At 46.5% G+C, this 21,081-nt stretch overlaps 1 long non-coding RNA gene across 1 annotated transcript; it reads left to right on the top strand.

Annotated features, from left to right (window-relative positions):
* Positions 1-1,041: 1,041 nt before the first annotated feature.
* On the top strand, positions 1,042-3,049 carry LOC114673045 (uncharacterized). The gene is made up of 2 exons (XR_013406304.1): positions 1,042-1,410; positions 2,771-3,049. It is a non-coding gene; the product is annotated as an uncharacterized LOC114673045 (long non-coding RNA).
* The last annotated feature ends 18,032 nt before the right edge of the window (positions 3,050-21,081 follow it).

Genomic DNA, 21,081 nt, shown 5'->3' with positions numbered 1-21,081 from the left:
GCACTCCAGCATGGGCAAAAAGAGTGAAACTCCGTCTCAAAAAAAAAAAAAAAAAGAATAGAAAAACCCATTTTCTGGGGAGATATTCAAGCCTGCTTCAGAAATTTGCATAAGTAACAAGGAGTCAAATGTTAATCAACAAGACAATGGGGAAAATATCTCCAGGGCATGTCAGAGACCTCTGCGGGAGCTCCTCCCGTCATAGGCACAGAGGCCTAGGAGGAAAAAATGGTTTCCTCAGCCAGGCCCAGGGTCCCCCTGTTGTGTGCAGCCTAGGGACTTGGTGTCCTGTGTCCCAGCCACTCCAGCCATGGCTAAAAGGGTTCAAGGTGCAGCTCAGGCTGTGGCTTCAGAGGGTGCAAATCCCAAGACTTGGGAGCTTCCACATGGTGTTGAGTCTGCTGGTGGCACAAAAGTCGAGAACTGATGTTTGGGAACCTCCGCCTAGATTTCAGAGGATGTATGGAAATACCTGGATGTCCAGGCAGAGGTCTGCTGCAGGGGCAGAGCCCTCATGGAGAATCTCTGCTAGTGCAGTGTGGAAGGGAGAAGTGAGGTTAGAGCCCCCACACAGAGCCCCCACTGGGGCACTGCCTAATGGCAGTGAGAAGAGGGCCACCATCCTCCATATCCCAGAATGGTAGATCCACCAACAGCTTGCACTATGAGCCTGGAAAAGCTGCAGACACTCAACACCAGCCCATGAAAGCAGCCAGGAGGGGAACTGCACCCTGCAAAGCCACAGGGGCAGAGCCATCCAAGGCCATAGGGACCAACCTCTTGCATCAGTGTGCTCTGGATGTGAGACATGGAGCCAATGGAGATCATTTTAGAGCTTTAAGATTTGACTGCCCCACTAGATTTCAGACTTGCATGGGGCCTGTAGCTCCTTCATTTTGGCCAATTTCTCCCATTTGGAACAGGTATATTTACCCAATGTCTGTACCCCCATTGTGTCTGGAAATAACTAACTTGCTTTTGATTTTACAAGCTCATAGATGGAAGGAACTTCGGACTGTGGACTTTTGAGTTAATGCTGAAATGAGTTAAGACTTTGGGGGACTGTTGGGAAGGCATGATTGGTTTTGAATTGTGAGGACACGAGATTTGGGAGGAGCCAGGGACAGAATGATATGGTTTGGCTGTGTCCCCACCCATATCTCATCTTGAATTGTAGCTTTCATAATCCCCATGTGTTGTGGGAGGGACCAGGTGGGAGGTAATTGAATCATGGGGGCAGGTCTTTCCTGTACTGTTCTTGTGAAAATGAATAAGTCTCATGAGATCTGATGGTTTTATAAATGGGAGTTCCCCTGCACAAGCTCTCTTGGCTGCTGCCATGTAAGACAAATATTTACTCTTTCTCTGCCTTCTGCCATGATTGTGAGGCGTCCCCAGACATGTGAAACGGTGAGTTTGTTAAACTTTTTTTTTTTTAAATAAGTTATCTAGTCTCAGGTATGTCTTTAATAGCAGTATGAGAAGAGACTAATACACTCCACCTCCTGAATTCAAAGGGTTCTCATTCTTCAGCCTTCCAAGTAGCTGGGATTACAGGCATGTGCCACCATGCTCGGCTAATTTTTTGAATTTTATTTTAATTTTTTAGTAGAGGTTGGGTTTCTCCATGTTGGCCAGGCTGGTCTTGAACTCCTGGCTTCAAGTGATCTGCCCATCTTAGCCTCCCAAAGTGTTGAGATAATGGGCATGAGCCACTGCACCCAGCTGCAATGTGTTCTGATAAGTGTCTTATATAGGGGGATAAGAAATGTTCTGGCTAACCTACAAAGTCACCAGGTGAGGAATGTTGTCAGGGAGGGGCAAAACATTCCAGCTCTGCCCTCCTCATCACGTTCATGTTAGGACCTCATCAGTTAACTTGGACCAACAGATCCCTACAGAAAACCATTCAGGTTTGCCACTGCAGGAGGAAGGCACAGGAGAAGAGGAGGAGGAGAGATTCAGTATCCGATGATGCAGTATAGAGGCTGCTGGTTAGAAAAGTCAACTGACACAATGTGACGAGAGATAGAAAAGGAGAACTCAAAATAAAAACAAAAACCCAAACAGACCAGGCAGAATGGAAGTGAAGGAGTTCTCTTTAGGACACCATGCCAAGCAGAAAGCTTCCCAAATCCTCCAGTCACTGGAACATTCTTCCTCACAGATGATCCCACCTCCGGTTTTGCTTTGCCATCAACAGGTATCTGGTTGTTCTTAGGGCTTTTCAGCAGTTCCTTGGCTGTCTTCACATCCTTCTCTACTTGCTTCCAGTCAACTTTGCTGTACCCAGTATGGTTTGCAAACTGAAATAGAGAGAAAACAAAAACAAAAACAAAACAAAACAAAACACCTACCTTCTCCAGCTGTTGCAGCCAACGTCCCAACCTCCTGGAATATGGTACCTGTGCTCTATCCGGGGATACCTCTGATGGACAGTGTGGTGGCCATGCTAGGCATTTGGCACAGATTCCTGCCTAAATATGGCTGCTTTGTAGCAAATTCTGCAAGGTCTAGAGACTCTGAACTTTCCCTAGAGTTTCCTTGACTGGACAGAGCCATTCTGTTGGGCTTATCTCTTGAGGACACTGTGGGGGCTCTGCATTATCTTTTCCCACTGTCCTTCTGGAATCAGCCCAAATTTTCCATGGAACTGATGTTTACAGTTTTGTTTTGTTTTGTTTTGTTGTCTTAAGAAATACAGAAATTGACCTTCCTGGTCTTAAAGCTCAAGAAACTTACATTTGTCTTCTCTGAATTTCTTTCTCAGGAAACTGATCATCAGGTCTCCCAGATAGTGTGTGTGTGGGGCTGGCTGAAACTTTCCAGATCACCGCATCTGGACAATGAGATGCTGGACCTCTCATCTGACCGCTGCTGCCTGCTGACCAACTCTTTTTCCTTACCTCTCCCTAACTCCTGTTTCCCTGCACGTAGTTATATTTCTTCCCTGCTATATAAACTCCTAACTTTCATGGTTGGAGAGACGGATTTGAGACTTGTTTCCTGGCTGACATCACTCACAATAAAAGCCTTTCTTTTCTGGTAATACTTGTTGTCTCAGTGATTGGCTTTCTGTTCAGTGAGCGGGTGGACCTAGACTGAACCCCTGGCATTCAGCAAGACTGCCTGCCCTTGTCCTGTCCTTACTGCCCTTGAAGTCTTCAGTGCAGCATTATAATCACTCCTTTCATATCCTGAACTCTCTTGCTCCTCTTTCCTTCTGTCTTTCTTGACAGGTAAAATGCTGGTTAAATGCTTCCTCTCTCTTAGTTTGTTCCTGAGTGGCTGAGTGTGGCTATATAACAACAATAACAACAAAACCACCACCATATGATGGCCTGTCTGACTTTTTTTTCTTCATAAGACACAATATTTATTATAACCAGGCAAGGGGCAGGAGGATAGTTCTATTTTTAAATAAGGCTGTTTTGTAATCATTTCAAAGAACAAATAGCTTAGTTTTCTCCACTTATACAGTTAATATAAATATGAAGCTATTTTCTTTTTCTTTTCTTCTTTTTTTAAGTGGAAAAAAAGCGGTGCCGTCTCAGCTTACTGCAACCTCTGCCTCAAGGGTTCAAGTGATTCTCATGCCTCAGCCTCCCAAGTAGCTGGAATTATAGGCATGCACCACCACTTCCAGCTAACTTTTTTTTGTATTTTTAGTAGAGATGGGGTCTTGCCATGTTGCCCAGGCTGATTTGAAACTCCTGAGCTCTGGCAATCCACCCGCTTTGGCCCCTCAAAGCGCTAGGATTACAGGTGTGATCCATTGTGCCCAGCCTGAAGCTACTTTCTTAATAGTTACTTTCGTACCAAACATTAAATAAAAGGCATATTCATATCAATTTTATATTTTTAAATGTAGGTACTATACCAGTTCTGAAACAGTGATTCACGGCCTCTGTGTTATTTCTTATTTTTACTTGTTTTTGAGACAGAGTCTTGCTCTGTCACCAAGTTGGAGTGAAGTGGCACGATCTCAGCTCACTGCAATCTCCACCTCCTGGGTTCAAGTGATTCTCCTGCCTCAGCCTCCCGAGCAGCTGGGACTACAGGCATAAGCCACCACGCCCAACTAATTTTTGTATTTTTAGTAGAGACAGGGTTTCACCATGTTGGCCAGGATGGTCTTGATCTCTTGACCTTGTGATCCACCTGGCTCCCAAAGTGCTGGGATTACAGGCGCAAGCCACCGTGCCCAGCCCCTTTGTGTGTGTGTGTGTGTGCGTGCATATATATATATATACTTTTTTTAAAATTGTTTTTTTTTTTGGAGACAGAGTCTGGCTCTGTCACAAGGCTAGAGTGCAGTGGCATAATCGCGGCTCACTGCAACCTCTGCCTCCCGGGTTCAAGTGATTCTCCTGCCTCAGGCTCCCAAGAAGCTGGGACTACAGGCAGGTGCCACCATGCCCAGCTAATTTTTTTTTTTTTTGAGACGGAGTCTTACTCTGTCGCCCAGGCTGGAGTGCAGTGGCTGGATCTCAGCTCACTGCAAGCTCCGCCTCCTGGGTTTACGCCATTCTCCTGCCTCAGCCTCCCGCGTAGCTGGGACTACAGGCACCCGCCACCTTGCCTGGCTAGTTTTTTGTATTTTTAGTAGAGATGGGGTTTCACCATGTTAGCCAGGATGGTCTCAATCTCCTGACCTCGTGATCCTCCCATCTCAGCCTCTCAAAGTGCTAGGATTACAGGCTTGAGCCACCGTGCCCAGCCAATTTTTGTATTTTTGGTAGAGATGAGGTTTCACTGTGTTGGCTAGGATGATCTCAATCTCTTGACCTCATGATTCGCCTGTCTCCCAAAGTGCTGGGATTATGGGCGTGAGCCACCGCGCCTGGCCATGTGTGTTATTTTTGAACAACCATTATTTCACCTTTCCAGTAAGTGCTAAAGGGTGTACTTTTGTTTTGTTTTGAGACAGGGTCTCGCTCTGTCACCCAGGCTGGAGTGCAGTGGTGCCATCTTGGCTCACTGCAGCCTTCAGCTCCTGGGTTCAAGTGATCCTCCCACTCCAGCCTCCCAAGTAGCTGGGACCACAGGTGCATGCCACCATATGCAGCTACTTTTTTTTTTTTTTTTTTTGTAGAGATGGGGTCTCACTACAGTCTACAGGTTGCTCTGAAACTCCTGGGCTCAAGCAGTCTTCCCACCTCAGCCTCCCAAAGTGCTAGGATTATAGGCATAAGCCACCATGCTTGGCTATTTTTTTTCATTGAAGTAAATTGAAATTCATTTCTAAAAATTTCCTAATATTCTGGGAGGTCAAAACTAAGGCTCACTGTTCTTACAATACATATGGTCCTACATTTATAAATAATAAGTTTTAAAAAATACCCATTTCAGTAAGAACAGTATTTAAAACTTCAAGTTCTTGAACAGTTAATTGAACAATGGCATTTTTACTTATTTAATTAAAAAAAATTTTTTTTGAGACAGAGTCTCACCCTGTCACCCAGGTTGGCATGCAGTGGCATGATATCCCCTCACTGCAACCTCCACCTCTCCAGTTCAAACAATTCTCCTGCCTCAGCCTCCTAAGCAGCTGGGATTACAGGCACCCACCACCACGCCCAGCTAAGTTTTGTTTTTTTACTAGAGACGGGGTTTCGCCCTGTTGGCCAGGCTGGTCTCAAACTCCTGACCACAAGTGATCCACCTGCCTCAGCCTCCCAAAGTCCTGGGATTACAGGTGTGAGCCACCATGCCCAGCCAACAAGGGCATTTTTTAAATGTGTAAATGTAGCAGAATGCATTATCAAATGTTGCCATTGGTTCAAGTGAATTTTCAGCACTCCCCAGCGTTCCTATAGACCGTATGAATCCATCCACTCTTCATCTCTCTGAAATCATGGTTCCACACTTTCTCCTTGCTTTGATCCTTTCTTACTCTCACCTGATGACTTTCTTTCTAATGTTGCTGGGAAAATGGCAGCTGAGGACTCAGCCTCCCGCTCTGTGGTGGAGACTTCCTAGAGAGTCCTGAACTCATCCCTTGTTGTGGACACATGGAGGACTTCATTTCCCAGCCTCCCTTGCAGGTAGGTTGGGGCAACTGACCAGATTTTGGGCTTTACCTTCTGCAGTGTAGTATGCATCCAGGCCTGGCTGAAATGTCCCGTGCCTGGTCCTCCTCATTCTTTCTCTTTGCTCCTCAGCTGGCTAGATGGAAGGGATCCCAAGGAAGCTCTGAGGAAGCCCCAGTGGACAGCTGAGCCAAGGACGAGGAGCCTCGATCCCTACATCGCTCCAGGGAAGGCCTGTGTGGGACTGTGCTGTGAGTGAGAAGCATGCGCTTGTGGTGTGAAACCACTGAGATTTGTTGCTGTTGCCACAGCAGCTAGGTAGACTCGGTCATTTTCCCTCCTTGAAGCACATCTAACCACTCTGCTTGCAACATCCTCATTCACCTCGTCTTCCCTCCAGCTAAGTGGGTGTGCTTGCTCTGCTCCTATCAGAGACCATGGAGCCCACACCCACTCACTTATTCCAGGGCTCAACTCTCCTCTGCATGAACAAGTTTCTCTTCCTCCTGAGTCATGCCTGGGAGCTTCCGAACAGCCCCCATCACCCACACCTGAGGCACCCACTGTGTTGACAGCATCACCTCTTCAGCAGCTGCCCTACTTCTTTGCTGTCTTTAGAGCAAAACTCTTTGAGTTATTCCTCTCACTCTTTTCACTTCCTCACCCTTTATTATTTTTTAATTAAAAAAGTAATATTATGAGGCCGAGTAGGGTGGCTCACACCTGTCATTCCAGCACTTTGGGAGACTGAGGTGGGCGGATCACCTGAGATTGGGAGTTTGAGACCAGCCTGACCAACATGGAGAAACCCTGTCTCTACTAAAAATACAAAATTAGCCAGGCATGGTGGCGCATGCCTGTAATCCCAGCTATTTGGGAGGCTGAGGCAGGAGAATTGCTTGAACCCAGGAGGCAGAGCTTGCGGTGAGCTGAGATTGCGCCATTTGCACACTAGTCTGGGCAACAAGAGTGAAACTCCATCTCAAAAAAAAAAAAAAAAAGGAGGCCGGGTGATGTGGCTCACGCCTGTAATCCCAGCACTTTGGGAGGCCGAGGTGGGCGGATCACGAGGTCAGGAGATCGAGACCATCCTGGCTAACACGGTGAAACCTCGTCTCTACTAAAAATACAAAAAAATTAGCCAGGCGTGGTGGCCAGCGCCTGCAATCCCAGCTACTTGGGAGGCTGAGGCAGGAGAATGGCGTGAACCTGGGAGGTGGAGCTTGCAGTGAGCCGAGATCGTGCCATTGCATTCCAGCCTGGGCGACAGCGAGACTCCGTCTCAAAAGAAAAAGAAAAGAAAAAAAAAAGAAAAGAAAAAAAAAAGAAGTAAAAAAAAGTAGTATTATGAGGCTGGGTGGGGTGGCTCACATCTGTCATTCCAGCACTTTGGGAGGCTGAGAAGGAAGGATTGCTTGAGCCCAGGAGTTCAAGACAGTGAGCTGTGATAGTGCCACTCATCCCAGTCTGGGAGACAGAGCAAAGACCCTGTCTCAAAAAAAAAATTATTGTTTAAAAATACTTCAAACCTACAGAAAAATGTAGAGAAAAAGATTTTTAAAAATCAACAACCAGGCAAGGCGTGGTGGCTCACTCCTATAATCCCAGGACTTTGGGAGGCTGAGGCAGGCAGATCACTTGAACTCAGGAGTTCGAGACCAGCGTGGGAAACATGGTGAAACCCCGTCTCTACAAAAAAAAAAAAAAAAAAAAAAAAAAAAAAAAAAAGCAAAAATTCACCAGGTGCGGTGGTGCATGCCTGTAGTCCCAGCTACTCGGGAGGTTGAGGTGGGAGAATCTCTTGAGCACAGGATATTGAGGCTGCAGTAAGCCTTGTTTATGCCACTGCTCTCCAGCCTGGGCGACAGAGTGAGACCCTGTCTCCTTCTCCTTCTCCTTCTCCTTCTTCTTTTTGCTGTTAAATTTATTCAATGCAAAATAACCCTCTCCAATTTTACTGATGTGGCTGACCACGTCCATGACCAAATCCGCCTCTAAACTGGAATTTGGTTGCTGACCCAGCCCCAGCCTCGGCTTTCTTGCCGGCACCAGGGCGCACAGCACTCAGTCTGTAGGTATCTCTGTTGGCTTCCCCTCTTGTGAGTCTTGCAGGTCACTCACCCTCCAGACTACTTTTTGTTTTTGGAGACAGTCTTGCTCTGTTGCCCGGGCTGGAGTGCAGTGGTGCGATCTCGGCTCACTGCAACCTCCACCTCCCAGGTTCAAGCTATTCTCTGCCTCAGCCTCCCGAGTAGCTGGGATTACAGGTGTGAGCCATCAGGCCCAGGTAATTTTTGTATTTTTAGTAGAGATGGGGTCTCACCATGTTACCCAGGCTGGTCTCAAACTCGTGGGCTCAAGTGATCCACCTGCCTCGGCCTCCCAAAGTGCTGGGATTACAGGCATGAGCCATTGCGCCCAGCTTATTATAATTTTTTCTTTGATTTATAACATGTTAGAAGTGGGTTTTAAAATTTCCAACAGTACAAGAATGTTTAAATTTATCTGTTAGTCGATGGCTTCTTACTAACTGCATTTTAGTGAGAGATCTATATGATACTCCTTCCTTGAAATTTGTTGAGACTTGCTTTATAGCCTATTACTTTATCAATTTAGTATATATATTCCAAGTGTGCTTAAGTTGAATGTATAATCTTTTTAATTATTTGGAGCAGGGTTTTATGTGTTATTAAATCATGCTTTTACATTCTGTTTTTTTAAATCTTTGCTGTATATATGTATATTTTGTTCCCTTGTTTGATTTTTTTTCTTTTCTTTTTTTCTTTCTTTGACATGGGGTCTTGCTCTTTTGCCCAGGCTGGAGTGCAGTGGCTAGATCACGGCTCACTGCAGCTTTGACGTCCCAAGATCTAGCAATTCTCCCAACACAACCTCCCAAGTAGCTGAGACTACAGGCACATGCCCAGCTAATGTTTTAATTTTTCTGTAGAGACCAAGTTTCACTATGTTGCCCAGGCTGGTCTCAAACTCCTTGGCTCAAGTGATCTGCCTGCGTTGGCCTCCTAAACCCATGCCTGGGATTACAGGCGTGAGCCACAATGCCCGGCCTGATTGTTCAATAATTGCAGGAGACATGTTGAAATTCTCCATTCTGGTGGTGGATTTGTCAATTTCTCTCTATAGTTTTATCAAGTTTTTCCTTTTTTGTTGAAGTTATTTCATTGAATTATATAATTTTACAATTATCAGATCTTCCAGGTGAACTGAATCTCTTATTATTGCCACAAACCCCTCTATCCTTAAAATGCCTTTCTATGGGCCCAGCCCACTGGCCCATGTGCCGCACTGGGCACTTGGCTGCAGTCTTGGGAGCAGCATCCAGGCCTGGATGTGGTGGACCGGGAATGCAGCGCCCAGGGAGGAGGGTGAGGAAGAGGGGAGGACAGCATGGAGAGTGGAGACTGACATGCTGGATGGTGGCAAGATGAAGCATTCAAAAGGAGACTGTCCTCATGTCCTGGCACCTGTGATGCCCGTCCACAGCTGGTGGCCAGCCTTCTGCTTCTCATGTGGGACAGCAGCCACAGTGCGCTAAGTGCCAGGACTGTGGTGCTGGCTGGAGAAACCAAGTAAGATCACCAGAGGGCGCAGCCACTTCCTGTATGAATCAGAACTCCCTGTTTGGAAGTGACAGAGACAGAAAGAATGTATTGACTCATAAAACCACATCTTGTAAAGGGCAGAGGCAGAACTGATTCTTTTATTTTATCACATAAGAGAAATGAGGAGAATGAAAAAACCATGGAAGATTTCATTTTCAGGGAAACTGGAAAACAGACATATCCACCGACACCGAAGCTGTGATGGGAAGGAGGGGAAGCAGGGAACGTGGCTGATGGTCAAGGGGCCGCAGCTTTCTGGAAGCCACAGCAAAAATACACCCCTGAAGGTGAGAGGCTCCCTAGTGTATCCTCAGAGGTAGCAAGTAGCAGGCACTGGAAGAAGCGAGGCTGGGGGCAGTGTTCTGTTCACCGGCTGCCTGGTGAAGTGGAGGGATTGGAGCCACCCAAAGAATCCCAGAGTTGAGCCTTGTGTAGGAAAGCAGCCCATCCCTTCAGAGCCAAGGAGGGAGACTTCAGAGTTGTGATGCTGGGAAGGCCACCATGCAAATATTCCTCCCCCACAAATCCCACCCATTCAATGATGAGTCTAAAAAAGTAACTAGCACCGCATTGATAAGCTATGCCAAAGAAAAAATGTGGAAAACAGCAATAAAATTCAGCAGTAGATGATGAATACTTACCAGGAAAAAATGTTGCCATGGAACAGCTGAAAACTGTAGCTAAACATTTTGCTGTGAACTAAAAAAATTAATTAAGTAATCACCCTGATGCAGGAAGATAATAAGGCAGAAATGCAAGAGCTCAGAACAGAGATTATGGGATAACAGGAGCAGATGAAATGGAAACTGAATTTCAGAAAGAGCTGGAAGAAATGAAAAAGGAGGCTGGGCGCAGTGGCTCATGCCTGTGATCCCAGCACTTTGGGAGGCTTAGGTGATAGGATCGCTTGAGCCTGGGAGTTCAAGACCAGCCTGGGCAACATAATGAACCCTCATCTCTGCAAAAAGTTTAAAAATTAGCCGGGTAGGCCGGGCACAGTGGCTCACGCCTGTAATCCCAGCATTTTGGGAGGCCGTGGTGGGCGGATCACCTGAGGTCGGGAGTTCGAGACCAGCCTGACCAACATGGAGAAACCCTGTCTTTACTAAAAATACAAAATTGGCTGGGCGTGGTGGCACATGCCTATAATCCCAGCTACTAGGGAGGCTGAGGCAGGAGAATCACTTGAACCTGGGAGGTGGAGGTTGCAGTGAGCCGAGATCGTGCCATTGCACTCCAGCCTGGGCAACAAGAGTGAAACTCCATCTCAAAAAAAAAAAAAAAAAAAAAAAAAATAGCCGGGTGTGCTGGTGCATGCCTATAGTTCCAGTTATTCGGGAGGCCGAGGCAGGAGGATCACTTTGTCCCAGGAGTTTGAGGTTGGGGCAAGCTATGAATGAACCACCGGACTCCAGCCTGGGCAACATAGTGAGACTCTGTTTCAAAAAAAGAAAAAAAAAAGGAAAAGGAAAAAGAGGCCAGGCACAGTGGCTCATGCCTGTAATCCCAGCACTTTGGGAGGCCGAGGTGGGTAGATCACCTGAGGTCAGGAGTTTGAGACCAGCCTGACCAACATGGAGAAACTCTGTTATTGCGGGATCTGGCCAGCAGCCCGCAATGCAACAGGGCTCTTTCTTTGTTCCCAGGCAGATCAGCAGGTCGAGAAATAAAAGACACACACGAGACAGTGAAAGCTGGGTCCAGGGGGGTCACTGCCTTCTGGTCCCACGGTGCCGCCAGTGACTGGATATGCCAGCATTTGTTATTAAGTTTAGTGAGGGCAGGGGTAGGTTAGTGAGGGATTTAGGGTCGTTTGATTATGAGGTGAGATGATCACATGGGGATGAAGTAATTCTTTAACATAACATCGTATGCAGAAGTACAGTATACAGAGATAAGAATTTACAATGTAGTGTGTGCGTCAGCAATTTCTAACAGAGCCTTAAAACAGAAACACAGTCTATCCCTAACCTATGTTTAGTAAGATACTAATCAGTAGTAATAAGTGCAGCAGGCCGGGCGCGGTGGCTCACGCCTGTAATCCCAGCACTTTGGGAGGCTGAGGCGGGTGAATCACGAGGTCAGGAGTTCAAGACCAGCCTGGCCAAGATGGGGAAACCGCATCTCTACTAAAAATACAAAAATTAGCCAGGCGCAGTGGCGGGAGCCTGTAATCCCAGCCACTTGGGAGGCTGAAGCAGAGTTGAACTGCTTGAATCCGGGAGGCAGAGTTTGCCGAGATTGCGCCATTGCACTCCAGCCTGGGTGACAGAGTAAGAGTCCATCTCAAAAAAAAAAAAAAAAAAAAAAAATAGTGCAGCAAAAGCTGGTTGCAAACAATCAATAGAAGCAGGACATGAAACTAGACAACCGGTTAGAGCACAGATTCTGAGAAGGGAGTACGTCTTAACCCTAAAGAGACCTAGAAGAGCCGTGGCAAGATAAGTGCGTTTATAACCCTATCTTATGAATATGAACAGGCGCCCCTCATGCGTCCATTTATAGGCTCTACACAAGGGTCACATTCCATTCCCAGAGCTATGAACATCTGCTTTTCTGGGATAGGAATCTTGGTGATGTGAAACCTCCCTGACTGCACGTCCATTCATAGGCTCTCTGCAGGGGGAAGCACATCACACGCTGTTGGCTCATTCTGGCGGTCCAACCTGGCATTGTCTTTACACAATTCTGCATGCAATTTTGTATTTACAATAATCAGGAGAATTTCATCTTTTATTCCGTAGCAATAGTTTCAGGGGGTCTCCCTACACCCCGTCTCTACTAAAAATACAAAATTAGCTGGGCATGGCAGCGCATGCCTGTAATCCCAGCTACTTGGGAGGCTGAGGCAGGAGAATCACTTGAACCTGGGAGGCCTCCGTGGGTGAGTCAAGATCACACCATTACACTCCAGACTGGGCAACAAGAGTGAAATTCCGTCTCAAAAAAAGAAAAAAGAAAAAAGAAATTGGAGGGAGCATAAATGAGAACAGTTACTATGGAAGACACTGTAAAGGACATAAAGAATAGAAATGAGAAAAGTGAACCAATGAAGTGGAAATGTGGTAGATTAAAAACAATATGGGAAAATTATGTATACGTATGCATATATATAAGATGCAAAGGAAATTCAATATGCAATATATGCGTAACTGAACTCTCTAAAAAATAAAACCAAAACAATAGATAAAACATACAGCTAAAGATATAATTCAAGAAAGTTTTCTTGAAATTGGCCAGGCATGGTGGCTAATGCCTGTAATCCCAGCACTTTGGGAGGATTAGGAGGGAGGATTGCTTGAGGCCAGGAGTTCCAAACCAGACCAGGTAACATAGTGAGACTCTGTCTCTCCTTTAAAAAGAAAAGAAAGTTCTCCTGAAATAAAAGAGGCTTGAATCTATCACGAAAGAGAAAGCTAAATGTCAGGGAAAACTGATCAAGAATGTTTTTGTTGAGACCTGGCCTAGTAAAGTTATTGAGTTTTAAAAATAAAGAACTATTTGAGCAGTCAGGAAAAAAGATCAATTCCTTTTTTCTTTTAGGGGATAAAAATCAGGCTAGCCTTGGATGCCTGCGGACCCATGTGGAGTGCCGGAAGAGATGGAGCAAGATAGTCAAGGAAAAAAAACATGAGTCAGGGATTTCATTAGAAGACCATAAAATTTGTTTCCCTCTCCCCTCTCTCCTCCTTCTGGCAACCCCTGATCTTTTTACTGTCTCAATAGTTTTGCTTTACCAGAATATAGTATCATATAGTTGGATATATATAGTTTATAGCTTTTTCAGACTGACTTCTTCTTTTTTTTTATTTTTTGAGACAGAGTTTCGCTCTCGTTGCCCAGGTGGGAGTGCAATGGTGCAATCTCGGCTCACTGCAACCTCTGCCTCTTGGGTTCAAGCGATTCTCCTGCCTCAGCCTCCCGAGTAGCTGGGATTACATGCATGCACCACCATGCCTGGCCTGACTGACTTCTTTCACTTAGCAATATACACTTAAGCTTCCTCCATGTCTTTTCATGACTTGATAGCTCATTTCTTTTTTTAGCTGGATAATGTTCTATTGCATGGATGTACCGTAGTTTGCTTATCGTTTCGTGTACTGAAGGATCTGTTGGTTGCGTCCAATATTTGGCAATTATGAAAAGCTGCTATAGACAGTGTTGGGGTTTTCATGGGGATATAAGCATTCAACTCCTTTGGGTAAATACCTAGGAGCATGATTGCTGGATTGTATGGTAAGCCTATGTTTAGCTTTACTAGAAATTTCCAAACTGTCTTCCAGAGTGGTTATACTATTTTGCGTTCCCACCAGCAACGAATGAGAGTTTATCTTGTTCCACATCCTTGCCAACATTTTATGTTGCCAGTGTTTCGGATTTTAGCCATTTTAATAGACGTGTAGTAGAGTTCAACTGTTATTTTATTTTTTATTCTTTCGAGACAGAGTCTTACTCTGCTGCTTGGGCTGGAGTGCAGTGGTGCCATCACTGCTCACTGCTGCCTTGACCTCCTGGGCTCCAGCAACCCTTCCACCTCAGCCTTCCAAGTAGCTGGAACCACAGGTGTGTGGCACTATGCCTGGCTAATTTAAATAATTTTTTTTGGTAGAGATGGGGGTCACCCTATGTTGCCCAGACTGGTCTCGAACTCCTGGGCACAATTGTTCCCCCCGCTTTGGCCTCCGAGGTGTGAGCCACCATGCCTGACCCTCCAAATGTTACTTTAATTTTAAATTCCCTAATGACATATGACGCTGAGCATTTTTCATATGCTATTTGCCATAGGTATGCCTTCTTTTGTGAGGTGTCTCTTCAGCTATTTTGTCCATTTTTAAATTGTGTGGTTTATTTTCTTGATGTTGAGTTTTTGGAGTTTATTGTAAATTTTGGATACGAGCTCTTTATCAGATATGTGTTTTGGAAATATTTTCTTCCAGTCTGTGGCTTGTCCTTATTCTGTAAACCATAGACAATTTTGAGAATGTATGATCTTAGAAAATATAGTTCTCGATCGGGCGCGGTGGCTCATGCCTGTAATCCCAGCACTTTGGGAGGCTGAGGCGGGCGGATCACCTGAGGTTGGGAGTTCAAGACCAGCCTGACCAACTTGGAGAAACCTCGTCTCTACTAAAAATGCAAAATTAGCCCGGTGCGGTGGCGGGTGTCTGTAATCCCTGCTACTCGGGAGGCTGAGCCAGGAGAATCACTTGAACCTGGGAGGCGGAGGTTGCAGTGAGCCAAAATCATGCCATCGCACTCCAGCCTGGGCAACAAGAGTGAAACTCCGTCTCAAAAAAAAAAAAAAAAAGAAAATATAGTTCTCACGAACCCTTCCTGGAGAAATTACTGGAGGATAAACTTGAGTCAACTAAGGGCTAGCAAAAAGTAAATTTTAGCAAGAGGAAGGCAGTGAATGTTTAATATATTTAATGCAGAACTAAGACCAAAACAGGCCAGGTCCAGTGACTCACACCTGTAATCCCAGCACTTTGGAGGCGGAGGCAGGTGGATCACTTGGGCTGAGGAGTTTGAGACCAGCCTGGGCAACATGGCAAAACCCTGTGTCTACAAAAATTAGCCGGGTATGGTAGCTTGACCCTGTAGTTCCAGCTACTTGGGAGGCTGAGGTGGGAGGATCGCTTGAGCCCGGGAGGCGGAGGTGGCAGTGAGTTGAGATTGCGCTACTGTACTCAAGCCTGGGTGACCGAAAAAAAAAAAAAGACTAAAATAAAAGTTTGTTGGTAGAATTGAGAAAGGGAATGAGAGATGTGGATATAAGTTAATTTATTCATTGTTTTTAAAAACCAAATTTAAAAAGCTAAATAATTGTCTGGGAAAATGTTATTTATCAAAAAGACTCTGGGCCGGGCGTGGTGGCTCACGCCTGTAATCCCAGCACTTTGGGAGGCCCAGGCGGGCAGATCACCTGAGGTTGGGAGTTCGAGATCAGCCTGGCCAACATGGAGAAATCCCAACTCTACTAAAAGTACAAAATTAGCCAGGCATGGTGGTGCATGCCTGGAATCACAGCTACTCAGGAGGCTGAGGCTGGAGAATCACTTGGACCTGGGAGGCAGAGGTTGCAGTGAGTTGAGACCATGCCACTGCACTCCAGCCTGGGTGACAGAGTGAGATTCTGTCTCAAAATATGAAAATAAATAAATAAATAAATGTAATAAAGAGAGGCCAGGCACGGTGGCTCATGCCTGTAATCTCAGCTGTTTGGGAGGCCGAGGTGGGCAGCTTATGAGGTCAGGAGTTTGAGACCAGCCTGGCCAACATGGTGAAACCCCGTCTCTACTAAAAATACAAAAATTAGCCGGGCATGGTGGTGGGTGCCTGTCATCCCAGCTACTTGGGAGGCTGAGGCAGGAGAATTGCTTGAACCCGGGAGGCAGAAATTGCAGTGAGCCGAGATCGCGCCACTGCACTCCAGCCTGGGCGACACAGCGAGACTCCGTCTCAGAAAACCTGTACTGTCAGAAAGTAACCAAATCTACCAATAAACATTTCTCTCCATACAAAAATTAGGATTATTATGTAATAAAATCCCACAAGTGAGGAAAGCATCCTGCAAGATTTGTGCTAATGAGTTCCTATTTTGGAACCCATATTTGATTGGTTAAATTCCTCATTGGCAAGATTCCAGAGTTGGCAAAAAGGGCCAGGGTAAGATGGTATCACTGCTTTCACTGCTGGGCCGGTCTGGAGCATTAGCAATGAAGTTTGTTCTTTTTGTCCTTTTAAGACTCACTCTGAGCCAGGCGCGTGGCTCACGCCTGTAATCCCAGCACTTTGGGAGGCCGAGGTGGGTGAATCACCTGAGGTCAGGAGTTCGAGACCAGCCTGGCCAACATGGTGAAACCCCGTCTCTACCAAAAATACAAAAAAATTAGCTGGGCGTAGTGGCGGGCACCTGTAATCCCAGCTACTCGGGAGTCTGAGGCAGGAGAATCGCTTGAATCTGGGAGGCGGAGGTTGCAGTGAGCTGAGTTTGCACCACTGCACTCAGACAGAGCGAGATTCTGTCTCAAAAAAAAAAAAAAAAAAAAGACCCGCTTTGGGCCATTCTGCTGCGGCTACTTTGAAGTGACTTGACCCCATCCCCTGTGTTTTTCTCTGCAGTTTCTAGGCCACTCCGTGGAGGAAATTCCTTCTTTCCTTCGGATAAATTCCTCTAATTTAAGCTCCCCTCGTCATGGCGATCTGCATTCCTTCATCCACAAGGCAAAGAAAGGCTTTGCCATCAAACAAGCTTCAGTTGTATTTTCCTTGGTTTGTTTTTCTGCAGTGGAGTTCCAGGCTGGTGGGTGGCTCTGGGCGGGGCAGTGGGCTCTGGGGCTTCCTCTCCTCTCTGTGCCCTCTTTTCCTTGGGCTTGGGGGCTTCCTTGCTCAGGTGACTGGGGTGATCCCGCCCTCTCCAGCGCAGAGCCACACTTTCTGATTTTGTGGAGAAGAGAACGATGTACACACACCCAAAAACCAAAACGCAACTCAATGTACCCTAACACTTTTTGACCTGAGACAGGTTTCAATCAATTTAGAACGTTTGTTTTGCCAAGGTTAAGGACACACCCGTGACACAGTCTCAGGAGGTCCTGAGGACATGTGGCCAGGGTGGTTGGGGTACAGCTTGCTTTTATACATTTTAGAGAGATGTGAGACAGCGAGGGTGGGGAAGCGGGGGGGAGAGGGGCTTCCCATCATAGGTAGAGGAGAGACAAAAGGTTGCATCCTTTTAAGTCCTTGATCAGCCTTTCACTGAAGACACAATTTAGTCTGGCTTAGTGTGGGCAAATTGTGAGGGAGGTATGTAGGCTTTTTTACCTTTGTAGCTATCTTATTTAGGAATAAAATGGGAGGAATAAAAAGGCAAACCTTTGCCTGACTTTTCCTTTGGCTTAGGGATTTTGGGATCCTGAGATTTCTTTTTCTTTCTTTTTTTTTTTTTTGAGACGAAGTCGCCCAGGCTGGAGTGCGAAAGGTGTGCAGCTCACTGCAACCTCCGTCTGCTGGGTCCAAGCGATTCTCCTGCCTCAGCCTCTAGAGTAGCTGGGATTACAGGCGTGTGCCACCACGCCCAGCTAATCTTTGTAGTTTTAGTAGGGATGGGGTTTCACCATGTTGGCCAGCCTGATATCAAACTCTTATTTTTTTGAGATGGAGTCTCGCTCTGTCGCCCAGGCTGGGGTGCAGTGGCCGGATCTCAGCTCACTGCAAGCTCCACCCCCTGGGTTTACGCCATTCTCCTGCCTCAGCCTCCCGAGTAGCTGGGACTACAGGCGCCCGCCACCTCGCCCGGTTAGTTTTTTGTATTTTTTAGTAGAGACGGAGTTTCATCATGTTAGCCAGGATGGTCTCGATCTCCTGACCTCGTGATCCGCCTGTCTCGGCCTCCCAAAGTGCTGGGATTACAGGCGTGAGCCACCGCCCCCCGCCTTGATATCAAACTCTTGACCTCAGGTGATCTGCTGGCCTCGGCCTCCCAAAGTGCTAGGATTTAAGGAGTGAGTTTAGAAACAAAATAAAGATTCTCCAGTGTCCCTCAAGAGGATGGTGCTCAGTTGAGCAATATGGTTTGTTGTTCAAGAGAGGTGCTAAATCCTTCAATACACACATCATTGAGGTACACTAAATGATTAATTGTATTTTTATTGCAAATATTTAATGACCTGAAAACACAGAGGGTAATACTCCCACTGGTGAAATGAAAACTTAGCTTTGTTTTGGGAGCAAATGAACTCTTCATTATCAGCACTTTCTGGGGTTGGGGAAGTGCAGGTTGCATGTTTACACACAAATTAACTTGTTAGAAACAATGAAAACATAAATTACATACCAGAGGTGCAACCTATGCAGACAAACATTAACAACAAATCTACGGAGAGAGGTTGTGTGTGTTGGGGGGATGGGAGGGGCAGGGAGTATATGGGAAATCTTTGTGCCTTTATTTATTTATTTATTTCTTGGACAGGGTCTTGCTGTATTGCCCAGGCTGGAGCAACATGGCTCACCACAGTCTCGAGCTCCTGGGCTCAAGTGATGTTCCTGCCTCAGACTCCTGAGCAGCTGGGACTGCGACAGGAGCTCGGCAGGACTGGTTTTGCAAGGTACAGATCACGAGGACCCCACTGCTAAAACAAGATGCGGTACATAGGTGGATCAAAGCCCGCCAAAACCAAGATGACAACTGAAGTGACCTCTGGTTGTCCTCACTATTCACTATACACTCATTATAATAAATGAACATGTGGCTGGGCGCAGTGGCTCACGCCTGTAATCCCAACACTTTGGGAGGCCGAGGCGGGCGGATCACGAGGTCAGGAGATCGAGACCATCCAGGCTAACATGGTGAAACCCCGTCTCTGCTAAAAATACAAAAAAAATTAGCCGGGCGTGGTGGCGGGTGCCTGTAGTCCCAGCTACTCCGGAGGCTGAGACAGGAGAATCACCTGACCCTGGGAGGCAGAGGTTGTGGTGAGCAGAGATTGCACCATTGCACTCCAGCCTGGGCGACAGAACAAGACTCCGTCTCAAAAAAAAAAAAAAAAGATAATAACAATAATAAAAAAAAATAAATGAGCATGCTAAAAGACATGCCCACCAGCACCATGACAGTTTACGAACACCATGGCAACACTTGGAAGTTACCCTATGTGGTCTGAAAGGGGGAGGAACCCTGAGTTCCAGGAATTGCCTGCCCCTTTCCTGAAAACCTCATGAATAATCCACTCCTTGTTTAGCATACGATCGAGAAATAATACTCCATTTGAAAAATAAATGAATTTAAAAAAAGAAATAAGCATAAAAGTAGCCAACTAGCGAACCTCAGGGCTGCTCTGCCTATGGAGTAGGCACTCTTTTCTTTCCTTACTTTCTTAGTAAACTTGCTTTCACTTTATTCTGTTGGCTCCCTCTGTGTTTTTGAGACAGGGTCTCGTTGTGTTACTCAGGCTGGAGTGCAATGGCAGCAGTCTGGGCTCACTGCAACCTCCGCCTCCCGGGTTCAAGCGATTCTCCTGTCTCAGCCTCCTGAGTAGCTGGGATTACAGGCATGCACCACCACACCTGGCTAATTTTTGTATTTTTAGTGGACACGGGGTTTCGTCGTGTTGACCAGGCTGATCTCGAACCTGACCTCAGATGATCCGCCCTCCTTGGCCTCCCAAAGTGCTGGGATTACAGGCTTGAGCTGTTGGCTCCCTCTTGAATTCCTTCCTGCGTAAAGGCAGGAACTCATGTGACCTCCTGGGCTGACCTCTAATTTTGGGGTTCACCCTGTGACAGGATTACAGGAATGTGCTACCACGCCTAGCTAATTTTTTTTTTTTTTTGGAGAGAGAGGGGTCTCACTATGTTGCCTGGGCTGGTCTCGAACTCCTGGGCTCAAGCCATTGTCCTGCCTCAGTCTCCCAAATTGCTGGGATTACCAGCATGAGCCACCTTGATAGACCAGTATTTTGTTTGAAGGAGAATTAAAAAAAAAATTTATGTACAGAAAACGAACAGTGGACGTTTAACCCGGTTTAGGGGCAAGTTCTTTAGCCTTTGCCTTTTCCAGCTTAGCAATGTCTGAGCCACAGATTTTCGACCCAGGGCATAGCTGTGACCACCCAATGGGCTCACCTCGCCTGCTGCATAGACAGAGTCGATTTATTAAAACAGGGGAATTGCAATGGAGAAAGAGTAATTCACACGGAGCCGGCGGCGCAGTAGACAGGAGGTTTTTTTTTTCACAAGAGTTTCACTCTTGTTGCTCAGGCTGGAGTGCAGTGGCGTGATCTCAGCTCACTGCAGCCTCCATCTCCCGGGTTCAAGCGATTCTCCTGCCTCAGCCTCTTGAGTAGCTGGGACTACAGGCACGTGCCACCACATCCAGCTAATTTTTGTATTTTTAGTAGAGATGGGAGTTTCACCATGTTGGCTAGGATGGTCTCAATCTCCTGACCTCATGATCCGCCCACCTCTGCCTCCCATAGTGCTGTGATTACAGGCGTGAGCCACCGCGCCCGGCCTGTCAGGCCTCTGAGCCCAAGCTAAGCCATCATATCCCCCTGTGACCTGCATGTATACATCCAGATGGCCTGAAGCAACTGAAGATCCACAAAAGAAGTGAAAAGAGCCTTAACTGATGACATTCCACCATCCCACCCTAACTGATCAATGTACTTTGTAATCTCCCCACCTTTAAGAAGGTTCTTTGTAAACGCCCCCAAACTTAAGAAGGTTCTTTGTAATTATCCCCACCCTTGAGGATGTACTTTGTGAGATCCACCCCCTGCCCGCAAAACATTGCTCCTAACTCCACCGCCTATCCCAAAATTTATGAGAACTAATGATAATCCCACCACCTTTTGCTGCCTCTCTTTTCGGACTCAGCCCGCCTGCACCCAGGTGAAATAAACAGCCTTGTTGCTCACACAAAG

Source organism: Macaca mulatta, chromosome 16 (assembly GCF_049350105.2).
Source record: "Macaca mulatta isolate MMU2019108-1 chromosome 16, T2T-MMU8v2.0, whole genome shotgun sequence".
NCBI lineage: Eukaryota > Metazoa > Chordata > Mammalia > Primates > Cercopithecidae > Macaca > Macaca mulatta.
Note: the sequence above shows the minus strand (reverse complement) of the source record. Positions and strands in the feature narration are given on the sequence as shown.